This window comes from Ovis aries, chromosome 1 (genome assembly GCF_016772045.2).
Source record: "Ovis aries strain OAR_USU_Benz2616 breed Rambouillet chromosome 1, ARS-UI_Ramb_v3.0, whole genome shotgun sequence".
Taxonomy (NCBI): domain Eukaryota; kingdom Metazoa; phylum Chordata; class Mammalia; order Artiodactyla; family Bovidae; genus Ovis; species Ovis aries.
In genome coordinates, this window is record NC_056054.1 from 190,454,980 (window position 1) to 190,476,562 (window position 21,583).

Sequence of the window (21,583 nt, forward strand, 5' to 3'; positions counted from 1 at the left end):
AATGAACTTATCTATTAAATAGAAATAGACTCAGAGACATAGAGAACAGATTCGCGGTTGCCAGGGCAGTGGGTGGGTGGGAGCAGATGCAGACTATTATGATGGAGAGACAACAAGGTCCTACTGCGTGGCACAGGGAACCATATTCAGTACCCTGTGATAACCATAATGGAAAATGATATGGAAAAGAATATATATATATATACTATACCTGAATCACTTTTCTGTACAGTAGAAATTAATACAATGTTATAAATCAACTACACTTCAATAAAAATTTTTTTTAAAAAACAAAACGCACAGTGAAAAATCTTTAGCAATAAGTGCATTTTCCCAATTCAACCTCATGTTTCATTTCTAGTAAATTGTTTTCCTGCTTATTTTCTGTCCTAGTGAGCCCTGATGCCCTCTATAGGATCCCCTTTAGACAACTCAAGCTTTTTCTTAGATACTAATCTCACATATTTCAAACATGGAGTCACTTTCTTCCTTAGAGCAATACCTAAAACTTGATAGCCTGCAGTCTCTCAAAAGTGGGGGAGGAAAGTTCTGACAGTCACTTGGGAGAGTTTTCACAGCGCTAAGTCACAGTTTCTGACTGCTATGATGAAGTAGCAACCCATAAAGTCACATGTACTGGAGATAACAAGTATTCTCAAATATTTATTATAACACCAGGTCACAAATCATACTGCAGCAATCCACCAAGAGAAAGTACCTTCTTCATATCTCTTCTACAGTATCATTCTTAGCAACTGCAAAAAAAAAAACCTTTCTGTTGAAAAAGTATTCAGGTTTTCACAAGTGATCCCCTGAATTACAGGTATAATCCACACAGTGACTACAGTCCTGAGTACAGTATTTTAGTTTGCTGGGGCAAGAGAGACAATGATCTCTCATGAAAAGATATACTAATATTCCTTTATACATGAAAAATTCTAATTTATAGAAAGGAAACAGTAAATAAAATTTTCTAATTAACATTTTTTAACATAGTAAATTTATCATTTAAAAATATTAGCACCAGAAATCTGGGGTAAGACGGTAGACTGAATGCAGGTTCCTAAATTTGTCCTCTCCTCAAATCCCACTTATAGACAGCAAAGAGTGCTTTTAAATAATAAATGATGTAAATCAATAAGAATGGAGAAAAGAACAACAAACTTTAGAAGCTAAAAAGTGGATGGTCCAGTGGAACTAGGATCAGACCTGAGAAAATAGAATCTCAAGTCTGCAGAGGGAAAAGCAAGAACCCACCTGACTGACCCCACACAATTCTCAAAGGTCCCAGGATGAGTGAGCAGTACCAGGTGTCTGGACATAGGAATGAGAGGTGGTAGGTTGAAACAAGGAAGACCAAGGTGGGAATTCTGAGAAGTCACTCATGCTACCAGGCACCTGAGGCTCCCCAACCCACAGAAATCTGAAGGTTTGTTCTCTGGAGAGGATAAGCCAAGAGCTTTGACAAGGGGTGCTAGGTCCAGGTGAGAGAAATCAAATCAATGTGAATACTGGAAGCAGAGCCCCCCAAACCTTTTCCCTAATTCAGCTCTCACAATAAGGGCAGCCAGCAACATCCTTCAGCCAGATTGGAAGATTCCTCTCTGGAGAAAGTAAAGTAATTCCAGAAGTGCATAAAAGTATGAACCTAGGAAGGTAACCTCAACAACCAGTCTACCCAAACTATCCCATACAGTTCAAACTGACAGGACTAAACTGTGTGTTCAGTATTTCCAATCAGCTTTTATCCCCAACTTTTAATCATAAACAAAATGCCAGTGCCAAGAATTACCAGATAGATGATAAATTCCTTTACTATAGAAGATAAAACCCAAACAAAGAAGGAAAGGGCCACTTAGGGGATGCAGAAACTAGGCAGAGATTTCTTTTAAATGTTTTAATAAATCTTTTGAGAGTTAAGAGAAAATACTGTATCCATGAAATAACAACAAAAAAGATATTATTAAAGCAATAAAAACTAACATACAGAAAACTAAAATTTTAAAAAAAGCTTGATTACTAAGAACATGGTAACAAAGGAGGAAGATGATAGGAAGAATGGAGAATCAAGCAGAGGGAAATTCTCAAGAAGTGAAGATAAAAATAGGTGAGAAAAAAGTAAGAAAACCCAATATCCAAATAGCAGAAGTACCAGAAAGAGAAAACAGAAAGTAGAGGGGGAAAAAAATCATCACTGAAATAATTCAAGAAGATTCCTTAGAACTAAAAGACATAAGCTATCAGAAAGGACCCACCAAGTGCCCAGTGTAACATAAATAGAACCTCATGATAACATATCATTTTGAAATTTTGGAAAACTGGGGGCAAGAAGACCTTCCTTCTAACTCACTGTTACAAATAAAGGATTATGAATCAGAAATAACTTTAGACTTCTCCCTGGTAATACTAGAAGCAATGAGACAAACAGTCAGAAATCTAAGGTAAAATAATTTCCAACCTAAAATTTGATACCCAGCCGAATGATCAGTCAATTATAAGCACAGGAAAAAGAATTTTGAGACATAGAAAATCTCAAACAATTGATCTCCCATGTGCTCTTCCACAAGAAATTACTAGAAAATGACCTCTATTAAAATGAGAGAGCAGACTAGGATGGCGTGGTCTTCAGAAACAGGAGATCCAACAGAGAAGAAAGATAAAGGAAGGTGAACAGAGATCCTGGGATGACAGCTATGGCAGCAGTAGAGGGTGACCACCCAGACTGAAGCAGTGTGACTAAGGACGCTGGAAGCCATCATCACCAAGATCCCCACAGCTGCCACACCTAGCTTTCAACCTGAGGTCAGAACATCAGCATGAACCATCTCAGAGCCTTAGCTGTGTTTGGCTCATTTTGACCACAAACTTGGCCACGACGTTGCTGGTCTTTTTCTTTCATACTGCTGCTTCAGCCCCCAGAAGTGCTCTGTTTTCACTTACTCCTGAGGTCTAGATGTAGGCAACGATGGATTTAGACATAGAAATAAAAAGCAGCTCAGTCCTCCAAAACATCCCTTCAGGTATTTAGTACATGACCCATATAACAATTGTGAGAAAGGCAGGCACCTAACGTCAGACAGTGATTACTTCTGGTGGGGCAGGAGGGAGATGTACTTGGGGAGGAAGCAACAGGGAGCTTTCTGATTGCTTCCTTCCAGGACTAGCAATCTTCTGATTCTTAACCTAGGACTAGAAGACATTTTGCTATTCTTTAACAAGAACATATGTTTTTTATACATTCTTCTATATGCAAGATATATTTTAGAATAAATTAAGAAATCAATTCTAATGTAAATGTTGGAAGCAGGAATATTTTGCCACCTGTTTAGGGGTAAACTACCCCCTCCATGTTCTTTCTCTGTAAAGTCCTGCACTTTATTCACAGAGAAAAACATAACTGTTTACCTTATGAAGTAATATCTCCATTTGTGAGATCTGAGTATATTTTCTGTAAAGACTTTGAGAATCTCCTTGAATTTTCACAAAAAATCTAATGTGAAGACCAGATTAAATTAAAGACCAGAAGTTCCCCATCTCTGGCTTAAGGTCTAAGTCTAGGGTTCAATCCCTGGTCAGGGAACCATCTTACACGCCATGCAGCATGGCCAAAATAAAAAAACAGACACACACACACAAAAAACCAGTTTGCATTCTGGAACTAGACTATCTGGGGTGACTGTCAACCCTACTAATGCTGTAACCTTAAGCAAGTTCTCTCTCACAACCTCAGTTTCCCCAATTGTAAAACAGAAATAATACCACCTACCTCTCATTGGAAGAAGTAAATGAATTAACACATATGAATTACATGAAACAATGCCTGACATATATTTTAAGTGCTCAGTAAAGACTAGGTGCTATTATTTTCATAAAGATAAGCAACTGTTTTACTATGTGTGGCAACCAACCATCTTTCTACAAAAGAAGCTATTTCCATCAAAAGGTCCATGAGTACCGGCCCTTGCTGTGGTCAGTCCCTCTCTCCATGGACTCCTGGCAATCCACTACTATCACTATCTTCTAACCTGCTCCTACTTACAGATGTAAGTTTGGAGGAAGCAGGTGGTGTTTGTGACAACACTCAGGACTGAGACGTGGTTCCCTAAAAGTGGCAGACTTAACTTGCAGATGGGCTATCAAACAGCACCGCTGCCTCCTTCACCAACCAGCATCATAAGGGGGTTCCTCTCAGCAGAGCCAACACTTAGATGTGAGCGATGACTCCCTGTAAACACCCAGGGCCACAACAGGGTCTGAGGCAAAGAGCACTGGACCAGGAGTCGGGAGCACTGAGTTCCAACTGTGACTCCGTGTGACTCACCTAAGGCCACTCCACTTCTCTCTGCCTGTTTTCTCATGCACAGAATCAAACACATCATTCAGCATTCCCAAGTTCTGGAATTCTCAGTGTGGGTTGGTTTATCCTTAAATATGATACAATTAGTGCAGGGTGGGGGGAAGGGAGGTCAGTCATGGGGCAGAGAGTCTTCTGAAAACATACCCCATCCTCTAAACCTGACTTCAGAGCTGGTGCTGACTTGCTGTGGGCTTCCATCCTCATGTCTAGGCAGGGCCTGTAACAATGTTATCACTTTTTAAAACATATGCCTAAACTAGTTCCTATTGCAGAAAATTGGCAGGTGCTCAGTTAATAGATTATTCCACCAGACAGTTGAATGCATTGGCCATTGGTCAAAAATGAGGTCATTGCAATCCTATGTGCTATAACTGGAAAAGCCTGATGAGAAACAATTGTCTATTTTGTAACAAATAGGAATCCATATTCTGATCCCCCTAAATTTGCCTTGCTTGGTGTGCGGTTCGGGAGCAAAGGAAGATCATGTTCAAGGTCAAGTTGGCTTTGCTCTTTGATTCATCTGATTGTCCATGCATGTTTCACATCAGCAAATCCCCAACCAGATTCCAGCTGACTTGCTGGAATTTCTGTCCAACATCACTAGATCCCTGGTCTTTCTCTCAAACCTGCACAGTTGGAAAAAACGAGTCAGAAGACTCTTACCCCAGCCATCTGGACACACACACTCAGGGGATATGTGTAACATGACACCTGTGTGCTTTTCCAAAAAAAATTTTTTTTAAGCCTTTAAGGGACACAGAACTCTTATTACCAGAGGCTGAGGTGTCCTTCCAGCAGGCAGGCCAGCAGGCATTCGTAGACACAACTGGCCCTGTGGATTCACAGCAGATAAGACCTGCACTTTGATTTTACTAGTAATTTGTCCACACATTTTCATCAAGTATTTAATGTTGACCTAAGCAAGCATCTCCACTCACTGCAAACAAAAAAATCCAAGAGGAAAACTTTCAAAGCCACAGTTTCTCCTCGGCTGCAACCCTTCCTTCCTTCCTCCTTCCCAAGACGGTCTGACTGAACTTGAACCTGACCCCACCCTGGGCTGGGCTCTCCACGCAGGCATTGTGGTTCCTCCCGCCAGCTGCAGCCTGTGCAGACAGAATACCTGAGACCTCGGCCAAAACAGGAAGGCCGGCGCCTCTCTGAAGGGAGGCCTGGGGAGTATCCATCTCCCAGGCGACTGCAGATAAGAGATGAGGGGGCCGGGCTTGCCACACCTCCGGTTATGTCCCAATCAACCCATCTGACCCAGTCAACTCATCTGATTAATTGTTCATTCATTCACGCAACACATGAATTGAGTACCACTGGTTTAAAGCCCTGAACTAGGGCTTGGGTACAAAGGTGATTGAAATGAACCCCTATCTCAGGGGCCCCCGTGCTCTGACAGCCACTAAGGTGCCTGGCAACTTGCATGCCTCTGGGGCCCCCAGGGAAGCCTCTGCAATCCCAGAGTAGATCCCTCAGCAGGGTCCCTGAGGCAGTGGAGGGCTTGAGTAGGAGAACGGGCAGATGATCACCGGCCCAGCCCTCTCCTGTGTCTCACCTCTCCCTTAGCACAGAGGGGGCCTGCAGATGCAGGTACACCTTCCAGTCACAAGAACACATCTTGTCACAGACTAATGGCAGGCTGGCTGTGGTGAATAAACTTTTCAAGACTAAATCACCAACACCGCCCAATTCTGGATCCTCCAAAAGCCTGCTCAGTACCAGTCTGCAATGAAGCATGTCTTTAACTAGACAGTAACTGGCTTCTATCTACAATGGCAGAATCTTGTGTTTTACAGAGGGGGTATTAGGGCAGTAAAAAGGACCCCAGACTGGGCCAGGAAACCCCCATATAGTAATTCATTCCAAGATCCAGCCATGAATAGAGGTAGAGGGGAGGAGGAAAGGGGATTAGAGGAGGAAACAAGAAAATGAGGGAGGGAAAAAAGGAGTCAGAAAGAGATGGTGGTGTGATGGGGGGGTGGTGGATAGCAGGAGAAATCTAAAGAGGCTTAAAATGCTACTCGCTGCTTCGCATTCTCTTAATGTCCATCAATTCCAGTAGATGGTTTGATGCTCCCAGCTGGGGTCCTGTGGACCTCATACATTTCTGAAGTAACACAACTTCCCAAGAAATCACCTAAGAAAGTGACTGAAGTCCCCACCCATGCTCGGGTCAGGCTGTCTGAGGCTGACAATGTGGAGGGCAGAGGAATGAACATCCTGGCTCCCAGACTGGCCTCACCCAGTGCTCTCCAGGAAGAAGGGTGGTGCCTGAGGACCAGAGGGGAGTGTCCAGCTATGTAGGGAGCAGCCCCCAGCCCTGACCCACACCAGGCCCTGCCTTGAATTCGGTCCTGGTCAGCTAGCTTGTCTCCTGTCTCTGTCCCTGGTGGCCTTTGGGAACCACATTTTAGCTGCTGCAGCACCTGGTTCCAGCTTCTGATCTTGCCTCACAGTCCTCCACCTCATCTCCTGCTCCCCCAGCAAGCTCTGAGCCCTCATAAAGGCCCAAGTGGGCTCACAGAGGCTGGCAGGGCCTCAGAACCCCTTGATCCACAGGAGAAGGGGAGCAGTAGAGAATTCTTGGTGGAAGAGAACATTCCTACCACTTTCCTCCCAGGCTATGCCCAGAAAAGCACCATGGAGCAGCACTTTGGAGCCCAAGCTCAGAGTTCAAAGCTTAGCTGAGCCACTGACTTTGCAGCCTCAGTAAAGCTGCACAACCTCTCAGGACTTTAACTTCCTCATCTATAAAATGGGGATCACCATCTGACCCAAAGCACTAGGCTGTTTCAAGAATAAAATAAAATATATGTGAAGTGTCTGACCCAGAGCTGGTGCTCATTACCTCCATACACACAAACAAGCAGGTTCTGCCACATAAGCGCTGGTCAAGGGAGACACAGAGGAAGGAGGGACAAGTCCTTGTTCTGGGGCTAAGAGCTCCTGTCCCTGCCCTGAGCCCATTCCCAGAGCAGTGAGATCGTCAGACCAGTCTCCAGGATTCTGCCACCCTGAGCAAGTGAGGTCTTGGCCCGTCACATTTGGTTTTTATTTCACTGAGAACAGAGCCGAGCCTACATGAGCAGGGTTCTCAACCCTGGCTACATGTGGGATCATCCGGAACACTTGAAAATACACACCAACGGCCCGTCCCAGCTGTGCTGATCCACTTGGTCAGGGATCCACTTGGGGCCAGGGATTCTTCTTTTTCTCCCCACGAGGATCTCCCAGTGTTTCTAATGTGCAGGCAGGGTCGAGAACCCCAGGGACAGAGGCTGGGAAACTCATTTAAAGAACTCATCAACAGGGCTGAGAAGACATTGTTCTCTCAGCTGGACCAGGAAGGGGGCTGGGTACTGAGGCCTGAGTTCTTGGAAATTGTTTCACCTCTCTGGGCCACTGTCCCTGCATCTGTGAGATGGAAAAAACAACCCTGCCCAGCCTCCCCTACAGGGTTACCTGTGAGGGTCACGCGATATGGTGTGTGTACTGCGCCACCTCTTAAGTGAGACACCAGGACCTCACAAACCACTTGACATCAGGTTTCCTCCTGGTCCCTCCGTAAGCAGAGAGTAAAGGCTGAGGGAGCCGCCCTGGGACAGGGCTCCCCAGAGCGGACAGCCAGAATCACGACTCCACACAGAGGCCATCCTGGGTACTGCAAGGCCCTTCCAGGCAGCCCTTCCTCCCCAGGGCAGGAAAACCCTTCCGCTTCCCAGCAAGGGCACGAAGCCCTGCGGAGGGAGAGGAGCCCGCCAGGAAGTCGGGAGGGGAGGACGATGCAACAGGGTCATGGGGGCAGCTGGGCAACTGTCTTCATCTCAAGAGGAGAATGGGGGCCCAGGGAAAGGGGGGCCCTGCGCTGAAGTTCCAGGGTAAGGGTGTCCCCACACGGGCTTTCATCACTGCAGGAGGGCTAAGAGGCTGCAGTATGGTGTCACTATCTCACACTCAGCGTACTTGTTCCTGCACACTTACTCAATGTCTACTACCTGCCAGGACCTTAAGACCACCCAGGAAGACCCCAAAGCTCTCTTCGGTAGCCACAAGTCCAAGCCAACAGTGAGTTCCAGAGAACCGCAGAGGCATGGGTGTGCTCATTACACCCTGAGTGGAACAGGGAACAGTCACCTGAAGAGTTTCTGGGGTGAATTCTTAAGGAAAGAATATACATCTTTAGCCTACTCACTTTGTATGTTTGGAATTTTGTCAGAGTTTTTTTTTTTTTTTTTTTTTTTTTTAATCCCAAACAGCGAAAATTGTCTCTTCTGGTGAAATTAATTTCCATCTTAACAAATACAGCTCTGTTGGCTTCAAAATCAGCACGCCCTCCCCAAACAACTTCCACCCATCCCAGAGCTTCACCTACGCGTCCGCACCGCTTATGACTGGATCGCCAGATCTTCACTCACCTCTTACATTCCCACACCCCTCACCGCCCCCGCCGCGCCCCCCAACCCCCACCCCGGCCCTGCTCCTGCCAGATCCCGTGCAGGACACTAGTCAGCCAGCCCAGCCAGCCCGGGGGTCAGCCTTGTCTCTTCCGCCTGCACCGCCTCTCACCATCTCGATGATGAGATGCCTCTCACCATCTCTCCTTCACCGGCCCCTCCCCCACAGCAGAGGGCTGCATCACCATTACTTTTCTGGGTTACCAACAACAGCCTCTCAAATCGGGTTTCTGCCTCCATTCTGCACCCCTGTCTCAAGCCACTGGTCTTCTAAAATATAACAATACTATCACATTTCCCAGAGTCTCAAGGAAAGCCCAAGTCCCTTGGCGCAGCAGACAAGGCCTTTGGTGAGCCGGCACTGCCTGTTCCCCACCACCCCCAACCCCAGGCACCCTCGCTGTATACTCTCTTGGGTCTTTGTATAAGCTTCCCTCCCTGTAAGATTTCTTTCCTTCTCTTCTTCTAAACCCTGTATTCCTGCAACAATCAGCTCAGGGGGAATCTCTTTTCCTGACTCTCAGGCTGGGTTGAGAGCCCACCACAACCCCAGGTTCCCTGTGTAAACCCCTGTCATGGTACTTTCCACAACCTAGTAACGGCTTACTTGTCTGCGTCTCTGGTGACACTGTGAGCAATTAAAATGAATGAAATGGTAAATGTCATAACACAGATAAATCTCACAAATACCTTGGGTGAAAAAAGCCAACTGCAAAATAACTCATTCATCCACAATTATTTATCAGGTGAAAGGATCCATGCAGTATGATTAAAGGTACGTACAATCTTCAAACACTAAACAACCACAGAAATCCATTGTGGCTGTCTACAGACGGTAGAAAAATTAAAATGTACAGGCAGGACATGCATCAGCCTCAGGCACGTGGTTGCCCGGGGGAGAAGAGGGAGGTCGTAAAAGTGCAGCTTAAACTATGTTTGTAATGCTTCATTTATTTTTATTTTTAATAGAGATCTGAAGCAAACCTGGCAAAATATTATCCATGAAATTCGGGGTGTGAATAGACGAGCATCTGTTATATTATTTCCTGTATATTTGAAGTATTTCATCAGTACATTTTAAAATCTTTACTGAGGAACCAGAGTCTCAAATGCCCTCATGAATATCCCTCAGGGTCTGAGCAGACTGCTGCAGCCTCTTACCTCAACTGAACTCCCTCAGCCTGCCTGCCCCACTGAGCTGGGCAGGAAGGCAACCTGGATATGTAAACATTACTTTTATCTTCATTTTTACCAATGAGAAAACCAGGCTCAGAACATCTGACCTTGCTCAGACCACACAGGCTCCCAGATTTTGGACTATATCATCTGCTTATACTCTCTCCCCTATTTCACCCAAGAGCAAGAACTTAGGTTAAAGGAAAATGGTAAAGAGAATTCTAGAAATACAAACAGTTGCATTCATCTGTATTTATAAACCAGTATATATCAAGGGGAAGAAGAGGGTTCAGAGAGGTGCAAAGCTGGAGGTACAACCAAATGAGTAACTTAGGGCTTACTGAATGAAATAATGAAGCTTATTGACTGAAAACCAAATGGGTTTGGATTTTGTCCTATAGGCAACAGACAGCTACTGAAGATGTTTAACCTGGGGAACACAAGCAAAGCACTGTTTTAGGAAAGATAATCTGGCTTTAGCACACAGGAGATGTTGGCTGCCTATAGGCGATGGATGAGAAGATTTTGGAGGGATAAAGTTAGATTTAGAAATCATCTAAGCAGCCCACATAAGAAATGACATCTGCTGATCTAAGGTAAGAGCTGTGAGACTGAAAAAGATAGGAGGATTTAAGCTAGACACAGAAATAAAAGTTAACACCAACTTTCCAGGCTTGGGGAAATTCAGAAGATTAGCTAATTATTTGTTTATTGTTTTGGGGGGAGAGAGTAAGGAGGAGAAGATAAATAAAAAGAGGAGAAAGAAACTGAGTAGCTCAGCCTGCTTCTGTCTCAGTCAAGGTGATGCTCAGACATCCACGGAGTTGGCACTGTGGAGCTGAGCTCAAGGAAGTTGGAGAAGCTGGTAAGAGCCACCCAGGCTTCAGTGATGCGGGAAGGCTCCCAGAGGAAGAGCACAGAGAGAAGCACTGACTGCACAGGATGGACCCTGGGCCCACTGCCCACAGCAGGGGACAGGAAGACTAAGAGGAGAGTCAAGACAATGCTGTGTCCTAGAAGAAACAGGAAGAGACCGTTTCCAATCAGCACAGTCTGATTGCTACAGACTGAAGGTGTGTGTCCCCCGCCCCCAAATCCACATGCCGAAACCTGACCCTCAATGTGATGGTGTTAGGAGGCAAGGCCTTTGGGAAGTGATTAAAGCTGGAGTTCCAGCTCATGAAGCAGGAATCCTCAGGAATGGGATCTGTGCCCCTATCAAGGAGACCGCAGAGAGCTTGCTTACTCTCCCTCCATGTGAGGACACAGTGAGAAGACAGCGGTCTATGAAGCAGGAAGCAGGCCGCACCTCAGTACTGGGACTTCCAGCCTCTGGGCCTAGAGAAATAAACACCTGCTGTTTAGAAGTCGCCCAGTCTATGACATTTTGATACAGCAGCCTGAATAGGCTGGGACAGTGGTCAGTGGCCCAACAGGGGTCAAGAATAAGAAATGAGCAATAGTTCTGGATTTAGAGATTGAGAAGTCAGTCGGACCTCAGATAGAAGAATTTCATAGACAGCAGAGTCAGGCGTGTGGACCCACTCCCTCTATAGCTCCTGAGAAGCGGCTGTGGCCTTCCCTGCAGGCGAGCACAACCCGCCTCTCTCACCAAGCAGCACCAGCTCCCACCTGCCGGCTCAGCTCAAGGCACCTGCTGGCCGCTGCTGTGCTCCATCGAGCGAGCCACCCTGGTGGAGGGGGCCAAGGCAGACCAGCGTTTGCAATGTGGGCCCACGAGTGGAAGGCACCACACCGCCAGGCCTGGCAACAATCTTCCTAGATTACCAAAAGTTAGGCTTGGAGATGCATCATTTCAGTTTTAAATGCAGAATAAAGAATTAAAAGGTGTCACATGTCACTTTATTTTCTAAAATGTATTTCTATCTGCCCGACTTCTCCAGCAATAAAATCATTTTGGCATGACACTCATCTCACACAAATGAAAATATAATCCAAGAAAATGGCACTGTAGAAGCTTTAAGCCAAACAAATGCTTGGGAGTACCTTGTTTAAATTAAGTTGTCACGCTATTTAGCTTTGTATAGTAATGGAACTCTGCACTGTGCAATGATGCATGTTTCGGAAGAGACAGACTGGGAGGTGGGAAAGGAAGAGGGTTCGTGCTGCCAACCTGCAGGCTAGGGAGTCGGGAGGTGAGGAAAGGGAGGTGGTGAGGAGATGCACTGTCATGGGAAGTTTAGACAAGAAACGAGAGCTACAACGCAGCGGCTTGAGACGGAAGGCTGAGATAGGACATAGTGACCTGGGTGGAGAGGAGGACGAGCCAGGTGAAAGCCATCAGACTGAGGGCAAGTCTGCATCCTGACCATGAGGCCTCCAGCGCCACTCCCCCTCTCCACCCTGCTCCCAGGACTGCGGCAGTCAGGCACGCCCCTGGCAGGACACTGGAGAACTTCCTAGAGAATACGAACTGCGCCAGAGGAGAGACCTACAGAAACCGACATTTGGGAGACCTCTGATGAAACAGCCCCGTCTGCCACAGGGTCACCCGACAGTGATGCCCCCCTGCCAACCACCACTCTGCACAGAGAACTTCCAATCAGCATTTCAGAAGCCTCATTATTAAACACAAAGAAATGACCAAGGACTATAAGAAAGCACTGAAGGACGCTTCCAGCAATTATCACAGAGAACAAAAGAGGATACAACAGAATAAAGAAGCCTGGAAAACCAGGTGATGTAGACAGCAAAGGAAAATTTCAAAAGAAAATAAAACCTCTATAGGTTGAAGGAGTCAAAAGGAGATACGATATCTGTAAAACAAGAATAAGATATGCCTTTAAAATTAACGGAGAACAACAAAGAGCTCTTGGAAATTAATGGACAAAGCAAAAAAAATCAGTTAAAAGGTTGCAAATAAAAGTGAGGAACTCTCCCATAAAGTAGGAGGGAAAAAAGGAATAAACTGTAAGGAAGATTAGAAATACAAGAGGAGGTTCACACCAGGCACCCCACCATCACACTAGCCAGAAATCAAGAAAATTTAAAAAGGAAAGCAAACAAAAACAGACCGAGAAAACAAAGGAGAAGAAACTGTCACAGAAATTGCTGAAAATTCCAGATGGAAAGGGCCCCTGCTTGCCTGTCTTGGTGCTGAGTCATATTTGACTCTTTGAGTGCCCAATTAATAAAAAATTTCATTATATTAACTGTAAAACTCAGGGTAAAGGGAAGATCCTAAGCACTCTGAGGAGAAGAAACAGGTTACCAAGAGCAGAAATCAGACTAGCACCAACCTCCAAGATGTCACTGAGGGATGGAAGGTGGAACAACGACTGCAAACTTCGGAGACTGTGATTCGCGTTTACTTCCCCATATGAAGCAATTCTCTGGCAGTTCAGCTCTGTGTCCTGCAGTTCAGTTCAATTCTGACACTGTCTACCCATAGAGAGTATCATATCCCACAACTCAGGGCTCCGTCCTACAAGACTGCCTGCTCCCCTTCAGATGGCCCTCCCAAGTCCAGGCTGTCCCCTGTACTTCTGAGCTACAGGCTACAGATGGGAGGTTCCAAATATCCCCTCCTTGGGTTCAGTTAGTTTGCTAGAGTGACTCACAGGACTCAGAGAAACAGGTTTCTTACTAGATCACCGGTTTATTACAAAGGGATATAACTGAACAACAGTCAAATGGAAGAGATGCACAGGGCAAGGTATGGAGCGTCCATGCTCTCTGGAAGCCACTCTCTCTTCATCTTCATGTGTTCACCCACCCAGGAGCTCTCCACACCTAGCCCTTTAAGGTTTTTATGACAGTTTCACTACCCAGGCATGGTTGATTAGATCCTTGGTCACTGGGGTTTGAGCTCAATCTCCAACCACTCTTCTCTTCCCTGAGGTGGGGGAAGGAGGGTGACTGAGAGTTCCAACGCTGAAACCACAAGGTTGGCTCCATTAGCAACCAGGCCCCATCCTGAGACGCCTTCCATAAGTCATCTAATTAATACAAAGACACCTTAGAGTTCTCATCACTGCAAATTCTAAGGATTTTAGGGGCTCCATGCCAGGAATGAATGAAGACCACATCTATCTATCTATATATCTACATAATTATAGATCACAGTATTACAAAAGGGAAAATGATTTTCAGCCTAGATTTTTACATCTCCTATCAATCACATGTGAAAGTGGAAAAGTAACATATCCCATCATAGATAAAAGAGGATGACCTGGGATACAGACGACAGGAACCAACACCCGGGAACAGGGAATGCAAGTGCCAGTACAACAGCCAAGACCCAGGCCTGAGACTGTCCATACAGAAGGACGATGAAGAGGGAGTCTCCACGAGGAAATGGAACAAAGGGAGCACAGGAGAAAATGCCTGGTAAGTATCTGAAAGTGCTATGTGGAGAACCTTTTAAAATAGTGGTAATCACCTAGAAAATCAGGCAAATGAAAAAAATGGAAGGTATTGGATTGACTGGTGGCCTGCCAAAAGATGTCCACATCCTACTGCTGGAAACCTGTGAATGTGACCTTATTTGGAAAGACAAAAGATCTTTTCAGATACAATTAAGGCAATGGCACCCCACTCCAGTACTCTTGCCTGGAAAATCCCATGGACGGAGGAGCCTGGTGGTGCAGTCCATGGGGTCGCAAAGAGTTGGACACGACTGAGCAACTTCAGTTTCACTTTTCACTTTCATGCATTGGAGAAGGAAATGGCAACCCATTCCAGTGTTCCTGCCTGGAGAATCCCAGGGATCGGGGAGCCTAGTGGGCTGCCGTTTATGGGGTCGTACAGAGTCGGGGATGACTGAAGTGACTTAGCAGCAGCAGCAGCAGCAGCAAGGCTCTTGAGTGAGATCATCTTGGATTAGCCAGGTTGGACCTATTTCCAATGACAAGTTGGCCTTACAAGACACATACAGAGCACAGACAAGGGGAGGAGAAGGCCATGTGAAGACAGAGGCAAGATGAGAGTGGTATGGCCACAAGCCAAGGCATTCCCGCAGCCATGAGAAGTGGGAGGAGGCAGGACACGTTCTCCTCCATTGCCTTTGAAGGGTATGCAGCCCTGCTCAATTTCAGATGCTCAGCCTCCAGAGCTGGAGGCGAGTACACTCCTGCTGTTTTAAGTCACCAAGTTGTAATTCATTAAAGCAGTTCTAGGAAACTAATACATGGAGTAAACTTAATTTTAGGAAAAGTTGAAAAATATACAAAAAGCAATCAGAATATACAATGTGACTCAAAATTAATATATTTTATAAAAATTAATACTAAAAGAAAAAATGACATGTTAGGAAAATTTTTTCAACATATAACAGACATTGTCTAGCACTAACATAAAGCTAAATAAATATCTGCTTTATGTTGAATTAATTGTTAGATAGAAGAGCTATAATATTGGGTTAGTAAAAGAGTTCCTTTGAGTTTTCCCATAACATCTTACAGAAAAACCCAAATGAATTTTTTGGCCAACCCAATACATTAAAAGGTAAGACAATCTAAAGGAAAAATAAGAGTACAGACAATGCAAAGATAAAGAAATACAAGTGGCAATTTAAAAAATGAATAAAATTATCTTCAGTAATGACTTAAGAAAAATTTCAAAAAGATCACAATTTTTGCCCAGCACATGGCAGAAATTTAAAAGACTGAACATATCCAATACTGTCAAGAGTATGGGGAAGAACTCTTATATACTATTACTAGGTGTTCAGAAAGGAACAACATTATTACAAGGCCATTTGGTAGTACCTAATAAAATATTCAATGTGCTTCATCTTTGTCCTATGAGTTCTATTGATGAGACTTAATCCTCCAGAAATAATCCTGCAAATTTTGTACAAGGATATTCATGTTGGCAACATGTAATAACAACAAACTGTGAAAACCTAAATATCTATCAATAAATTAATGTTTTATATGGATATGGAATACTCTGCAGGTGTCATAAAAGACCAAGGGAATCCTAAATGTACTGCCATTGCAGGGTGTCTGGGATATATTATTGGGTGGGAAAGGAAGTGCAGCAAAACAATATAGAATTACATTTTTACAAAGAACTACATTTACATGTTTATGTATGTAAACATGTGCATGTATGCTTGTACACGTATAGAAAATAGACTGGAAAGATATTCACAATCTCCCTCTGGGAATGGGAGTGGGAGAATGGAGTAAGGGGAAAATATTTTCACTTTTTACTTTATATTTCAAAATTTTTTTAAATTTACAATGTAAAACATTAACTTTGTCTTTGAAATAAAAGGAAAAGGAAAATTTGACAAGTGTATTTGTTTTCTGATTTTAAAATTAACTACTGTGGTTTTGAAATGTGTCTGCAAATCCTTTGACACTTCTCCATTCAAAAGGTAAGAAACTAAATCCCCTCCCTTTGAATGAGGGCCAGACTAAGTCACTCACGTCTAACAGTTTGTGGTAAAAGTGCTGCTATGGGATTTCTGAGGCTAGATCATAAAAAGGATGGCTCTCTCTTGCACATGCTCTCTCTTGCTCATTCTCTCTCTTGTCTGTCCTTGGGGAATCCAGTTACCTCATGACTCGAGGACACTCAAACAGCTCTTTGGAAAGGACCACATGGAGAGGAACTGAGGCCTCCTGCCAGCAACCAATACCAACTTGCCACCCAGATCCTCCAGCTCCAGCTAAGCTTTAATAAGTCTGCAGTCCCTGAACCTCGTGAGAAAACCTGAACCAGAACCATCAACCAAACCATACCCAAATTCCCGGCCCACAGAAAAGGCAAGAAATAATAAATACTTATTGTTGCTTTGCGCCACTAAATCTGGGAGTAATCTGTTCAGCAACAATAAATAACAAATATCTACCAATCTCCCTCTGGAGAGCAGAGTGGGGAAATGGATGGTTTGTTTTTTTTTTTTTTAAGCTTTACCTTTTTTCTTTATACATTTATGATTGTTTGGCTTTTTAAAGTCATTTATGTTGAAAGAAAGAGAAAGAAAGACTTTAAAGCATATTTTTAAAAATTGTTTTTCCTGACCTTAAAAATAACACTAGTGAAAAAGGACAAAGTTGGAGGACTGACATTACCCACCTTCAAGACTCACACTATACAGCTATAAGAATCCAAAAAGAGGGATACTAGAAAAGAGATAAGTAGAGCAAGGAAACAGAATAAAGGGCCCAGGAACAGACCCATGCAAATACAGTCAACTGATCTTTCGCAAAGGATCAAACACAGTTCAGTGAAGACAGGATAGTCTTTTTAACAAATGGTGCTAGAACGACTGGACATCCACATGCCAAAAAAATTGAGATACTCAGCTTATACATTCCACAAAAATTAACTCAAAATGGATCACAGACCTAAATGTAAAACACAAAATTATAAACCTTCTAGAAGGTAACATAGATAATCTAGGTGACCTTGGGTTTAATAGTGAGTTTTTAAATACACCACCAAGATCATGATCTGAGAAAGAAGGAAAAACTAACGTTAGACTTCATTACCATTAAAAACATCTGCTCAATGGCACCCCTCTCCAGTACTCTTGCCTGGAAAATCCCATGGACAGAGGAGCCTGGTAGGCTGCAGTCCATGGGGTCGCCAAGAGTCGGACGCGACTGAGCGACTTCACTTTCACTCTTCACTTTCATGCATTGGAGAAGGAAATGGCAACCCACTCCAGTGTTCTTGCCTGGAGAATCCCAGGGACGGGGGAGCCTGGTGGGCTGCTGTCTATGGGGTCGCACAGAGCTGGACACAACTGAAGCAACTTAGCAGCAGCAGCAGCTCTACAGAAGGCTCTGTTAAAAGAATGAAAAGACAAGCCACAGCCTGGGAAAAATATTTGCAAAATATATATCTGATAAAGGATCCAAAATATACAAAGATTTCTTAAAACTCAATGATAAGAAAACAACCCAAAAAATAGGCAAAAGATACCTCACCGAAGAACATATACAGATGTCAAAGGAGCATATGAAAACAGGCTCAATATCATATTCTTGCTGCTGCTAAGTCGCTTCAGTCGTGTCTGACTCTGTGCAACCCCACAGACGGCAGCCCACCAGGCTCCCCCGTCCCTGGTATTCTCCAGGCAAGAACACTGGGGTGGGTTGCCATTTCCTTTTCCAATGTATGAAAGTGAAAAGGGAAAGTGAAGTCACTTAGTTGTGTCTGACTCTTCACGACCCCATGGACTGCAGCCTACCAGGCTCTTCCGCCCTTGGGATTTTCCAGGCGAGAGTACTGGAGTGGGTTGCTATTGCCTTCTCATATTCTTAGGGAGCTGCAAATTAAAACAACAATAGATATCAATATGCCCCTCCCAGAATAGCTAAAATCCAAGAAACTGGCACCACCAAATGCTGATGAGGATGTGGAACAATAAGAACTCTCATTTGTTGCTACTGTGAATGCAAAATGCTACAGCCGCTTTGGAAGACAGTCTGGCAACATCTTACAAAGGTCTTACCATATGACCTAGCAACCATGCTCCTACGTACTTATTCAAATGGGCTTAAACATTATATCTTCATAAAAACCTTCACACAAGTGTACACAGAAGTCTTATTCATAATTGCCAAAACTGGCAGTGACAAAAATGTCCTTCAATAGGTGAATGGACCAAAAGAAAAAGAAACCTCAAAACACACAAACAAGTCTGTAGTATACCTACTCAATGGAATATTATTCAGTAATAGATATGAGCTATCAAGGCACAAAAGTACATGGAGAAACCTTGAATGCTTAGTGTAAAAAGGCAGGCTGAAAAAGCTGCATACTGTATGATTTCAACTATATGGTACTCTGGGAGAGGCAAAATATAGAGGTACTGAAAAGATCAGTGAATTCATTAGGTTGCCAGGAATTCAGGAGTAGAGATAGAAGGAAATGAAATAGATGGAATATTTCAGGCATTACAACTATTCGGCATGATACTGTAATGATGCATGTATGCATGCGTGCAAAGTCACTTCAGTCGTGTCCACCTCTTCGTGACCCAGCAGACTATAGACCTCCAGGCTACTCTGTCCATGAGATTCTCCAGGTAAGAATACTGGAGTGAGTTGCCGTGCCCTCCTCCTAATGATGGATACATATCAATATATATTTGTCAAAACCTATAGAACTATAAACACAAAGGATGAACCCTCATCTAAACCATGGGCTTTAGTTAATAAAATGTGTCACTATTGGTTCACCAGTGATAACAAGCATACTGATGCAGGGTGTCATAGGGGAAACCGGTAGGGAAAGGAGACAGAAAGGATATGGTGACTTCTGTTGCATTGCGTAGTACACATGCTCAGTTGTATCCAACCCTCCAACCCCATGGACAGAAGCCCGCTCAGCTTCTCTGTCCACGAAATTTTCCAGACAAGAATACTGGAGTGGGTTGCCATTTCTTCCTTCAGGGGATCTTCCCAACCCAGGGATCAAACCCATGTCTACTGCGGCTCCTGCATTAGCAGGTAGATTCTTTACCCCTGAGCCACTTGGTAATCCAGGGACTTCTGTACTATGCGCTGCTGCTGCTGCTGCTAAGTCGCTTCAGTCATGTCTGACTCTGTGCGACCCCACAGACAGCACCCCACCCAGCTCCCCCACCCCTAATTTTCTATAAACCTAAAACTGCTCTAAAAACTGAAGTCTGTTGTTTTTTTTTTTAAGTAGCACTAACCCTGGGTGTTCTTTGGAAGGAATGATGCTAAAGCTGAAACTCCAGTACTTTGGCCACCTCATGTGAAGAGTTGACTCATTGGAAAAGACTGTGATGCTGGGAGGGATTGGGGGCAGGAGGAGAAGGGGACGACAGAGGATGAGATGGCTGGATGGCATCACCGACTCGATGGACGTGAGTCTGAGTGAACTCCGGGAGTTGGTGATGGACAGGGAGGCCTGGCGTGCTGCAATTCATGGGGTTACAAAGAGTAGGACACGACTGAGCAACTGAACTGACTGACTGAACCAATTGAAGGAAAAGTTGAAATGAGATAATACAGCCGCCTATAACCTCAGCAGAAGACCACTGTTAACACCTGGGCTTAGTTCCCTCCAGTCGCTTTTCCAGTTTGTTTGTTTGTTTTTTTTAATGTCTATGCGTACATCATTTTTTCTTTCTTTCTTTTTTTTTTTTTTTTAAGAGTTGCAACCATTCTGCGAAATCCATTCTGAAGGTTTATGGTCTAGTTTCAGTTCAGATTTTTAACTGCAAAGAAAGTAGCCCATATAAAACACTAGTGATACCAAAAACAGATTCTAGAGGGGCCAGTTGCTATGGGAATGATTGAAAATAAATTTCATTTCACACTACACCCTGGTAATGTACTGACCAGAAGGAAGGAGAAATACTGGGAGTAAGTCAGAAGGGTAGCCAAGAAAACTTCTAATCAGGAAGGCAAATACTTCAGCCTACTGAAGTTTCAAAGAAGCCAGTAGCATCACTTTGCAATTTAACTACTTATGCTCTTTCAGCAACCATATCAATGTGGGGAAAGGACCCAGGCAAAGCAGCTGGAATATATTCTCTCTTCTTTACTGACAGTTTGATGGCCAAACAGCCAGCAGGTCTCTCTCAGGATGTGGGCTGTCTCAGCAGCATGGTGCAAAGCCAGGAAAAAAAAAAAAAAAAAAACACTCCTCTCCAAAGGAGATGCTGCAAATGTTCGGGAAGCTGCAAAGCTCAGGCTAAAGGTGATCAGTCCGGACACTGCATTGGCCCTTAGCACTGAAGTGGGCCCTGGGTGTCCCGCACTGTACAGGGATTAACACTTTAGATGCTGGATCATGGGGCAGTCTGGAGGTTCTGGGGGATGGACCAGGAGGCCAAAGGGTAGGGGGCATTCCAGGAACTCAGGCGAGTGACTATTTTCCCACAAATGAATCTTAACATATGAAAAAGCAAAAGGCAAGATCAGGGTGTTCCAACTGATTTCTCACCTTCCCACAACCAACACTTTTATGAAAGACGAGACTGTTTAGAATACACCCCAGGGGCAGCCTTGAAGGGAAAAAGCAGAGCCAATACCACAGACAGACGGTGGTACTGTTCCCATCTCAGGGAAGAGCACAGCTTTACCATCAAACAGATCCATTTCATACTCGGCTCTGCCAAGTGTTACTATAAACTATATAATCCCCGCTTTCCTCATCTGTAAAAGGAGTGTAATGGTTTCTCCTCCGTGAGTTTATGATAATGAGATAAGCCCTGGGAGGTGCTAGCCAAAATGCCTGGCACAGAAGTGCTCATAAGATATAGTGCCGTCGCCGCCACCGCCATTAGAGATAGCTGGTCTCTGCTCCTGATTCCTCTCCTTTTTCTCTGTTAACACAGCTGGGGGCTCCATCGCCCTCTCTCTGTCCATATTCCAACACAGATGTCCAGTCACTATTGCCATAAAAATACAAAGTCCCCAAAGTGTGAAATATCAGGCAGTCATCTTTTTCCTACAGCATCCGAGGAACAGTTCTCTATTCTGGAGAGAAACAAAGATTTCTGACGCCAAGCCGTCCCAAATCACAAAGCTACTGATACAGTTATGGACATTTTGGGTAACAGACTCTAACTCAAACATAGGAACTAGGATTAGAGTTGCCAGGCATTATCAAGGCTGCAGAAAACCCA

General features: G+C 44.3%; 1 protein-coding gene across 7 annotated transcripts in view; it reads right to left on the bottom strand.

Annotated features, from left to right (window-relative positions):
- SLC12A8 (solute carrier family 12 member 8) overlaps window positions 1-21,583 on the bottom strand; it is a 151,174-nt gene that overhangs the window by 84,564 nt on the left and 45,027 nt on the right. The gene's annotated exons all lie outside the window — the stretch shown is intronic.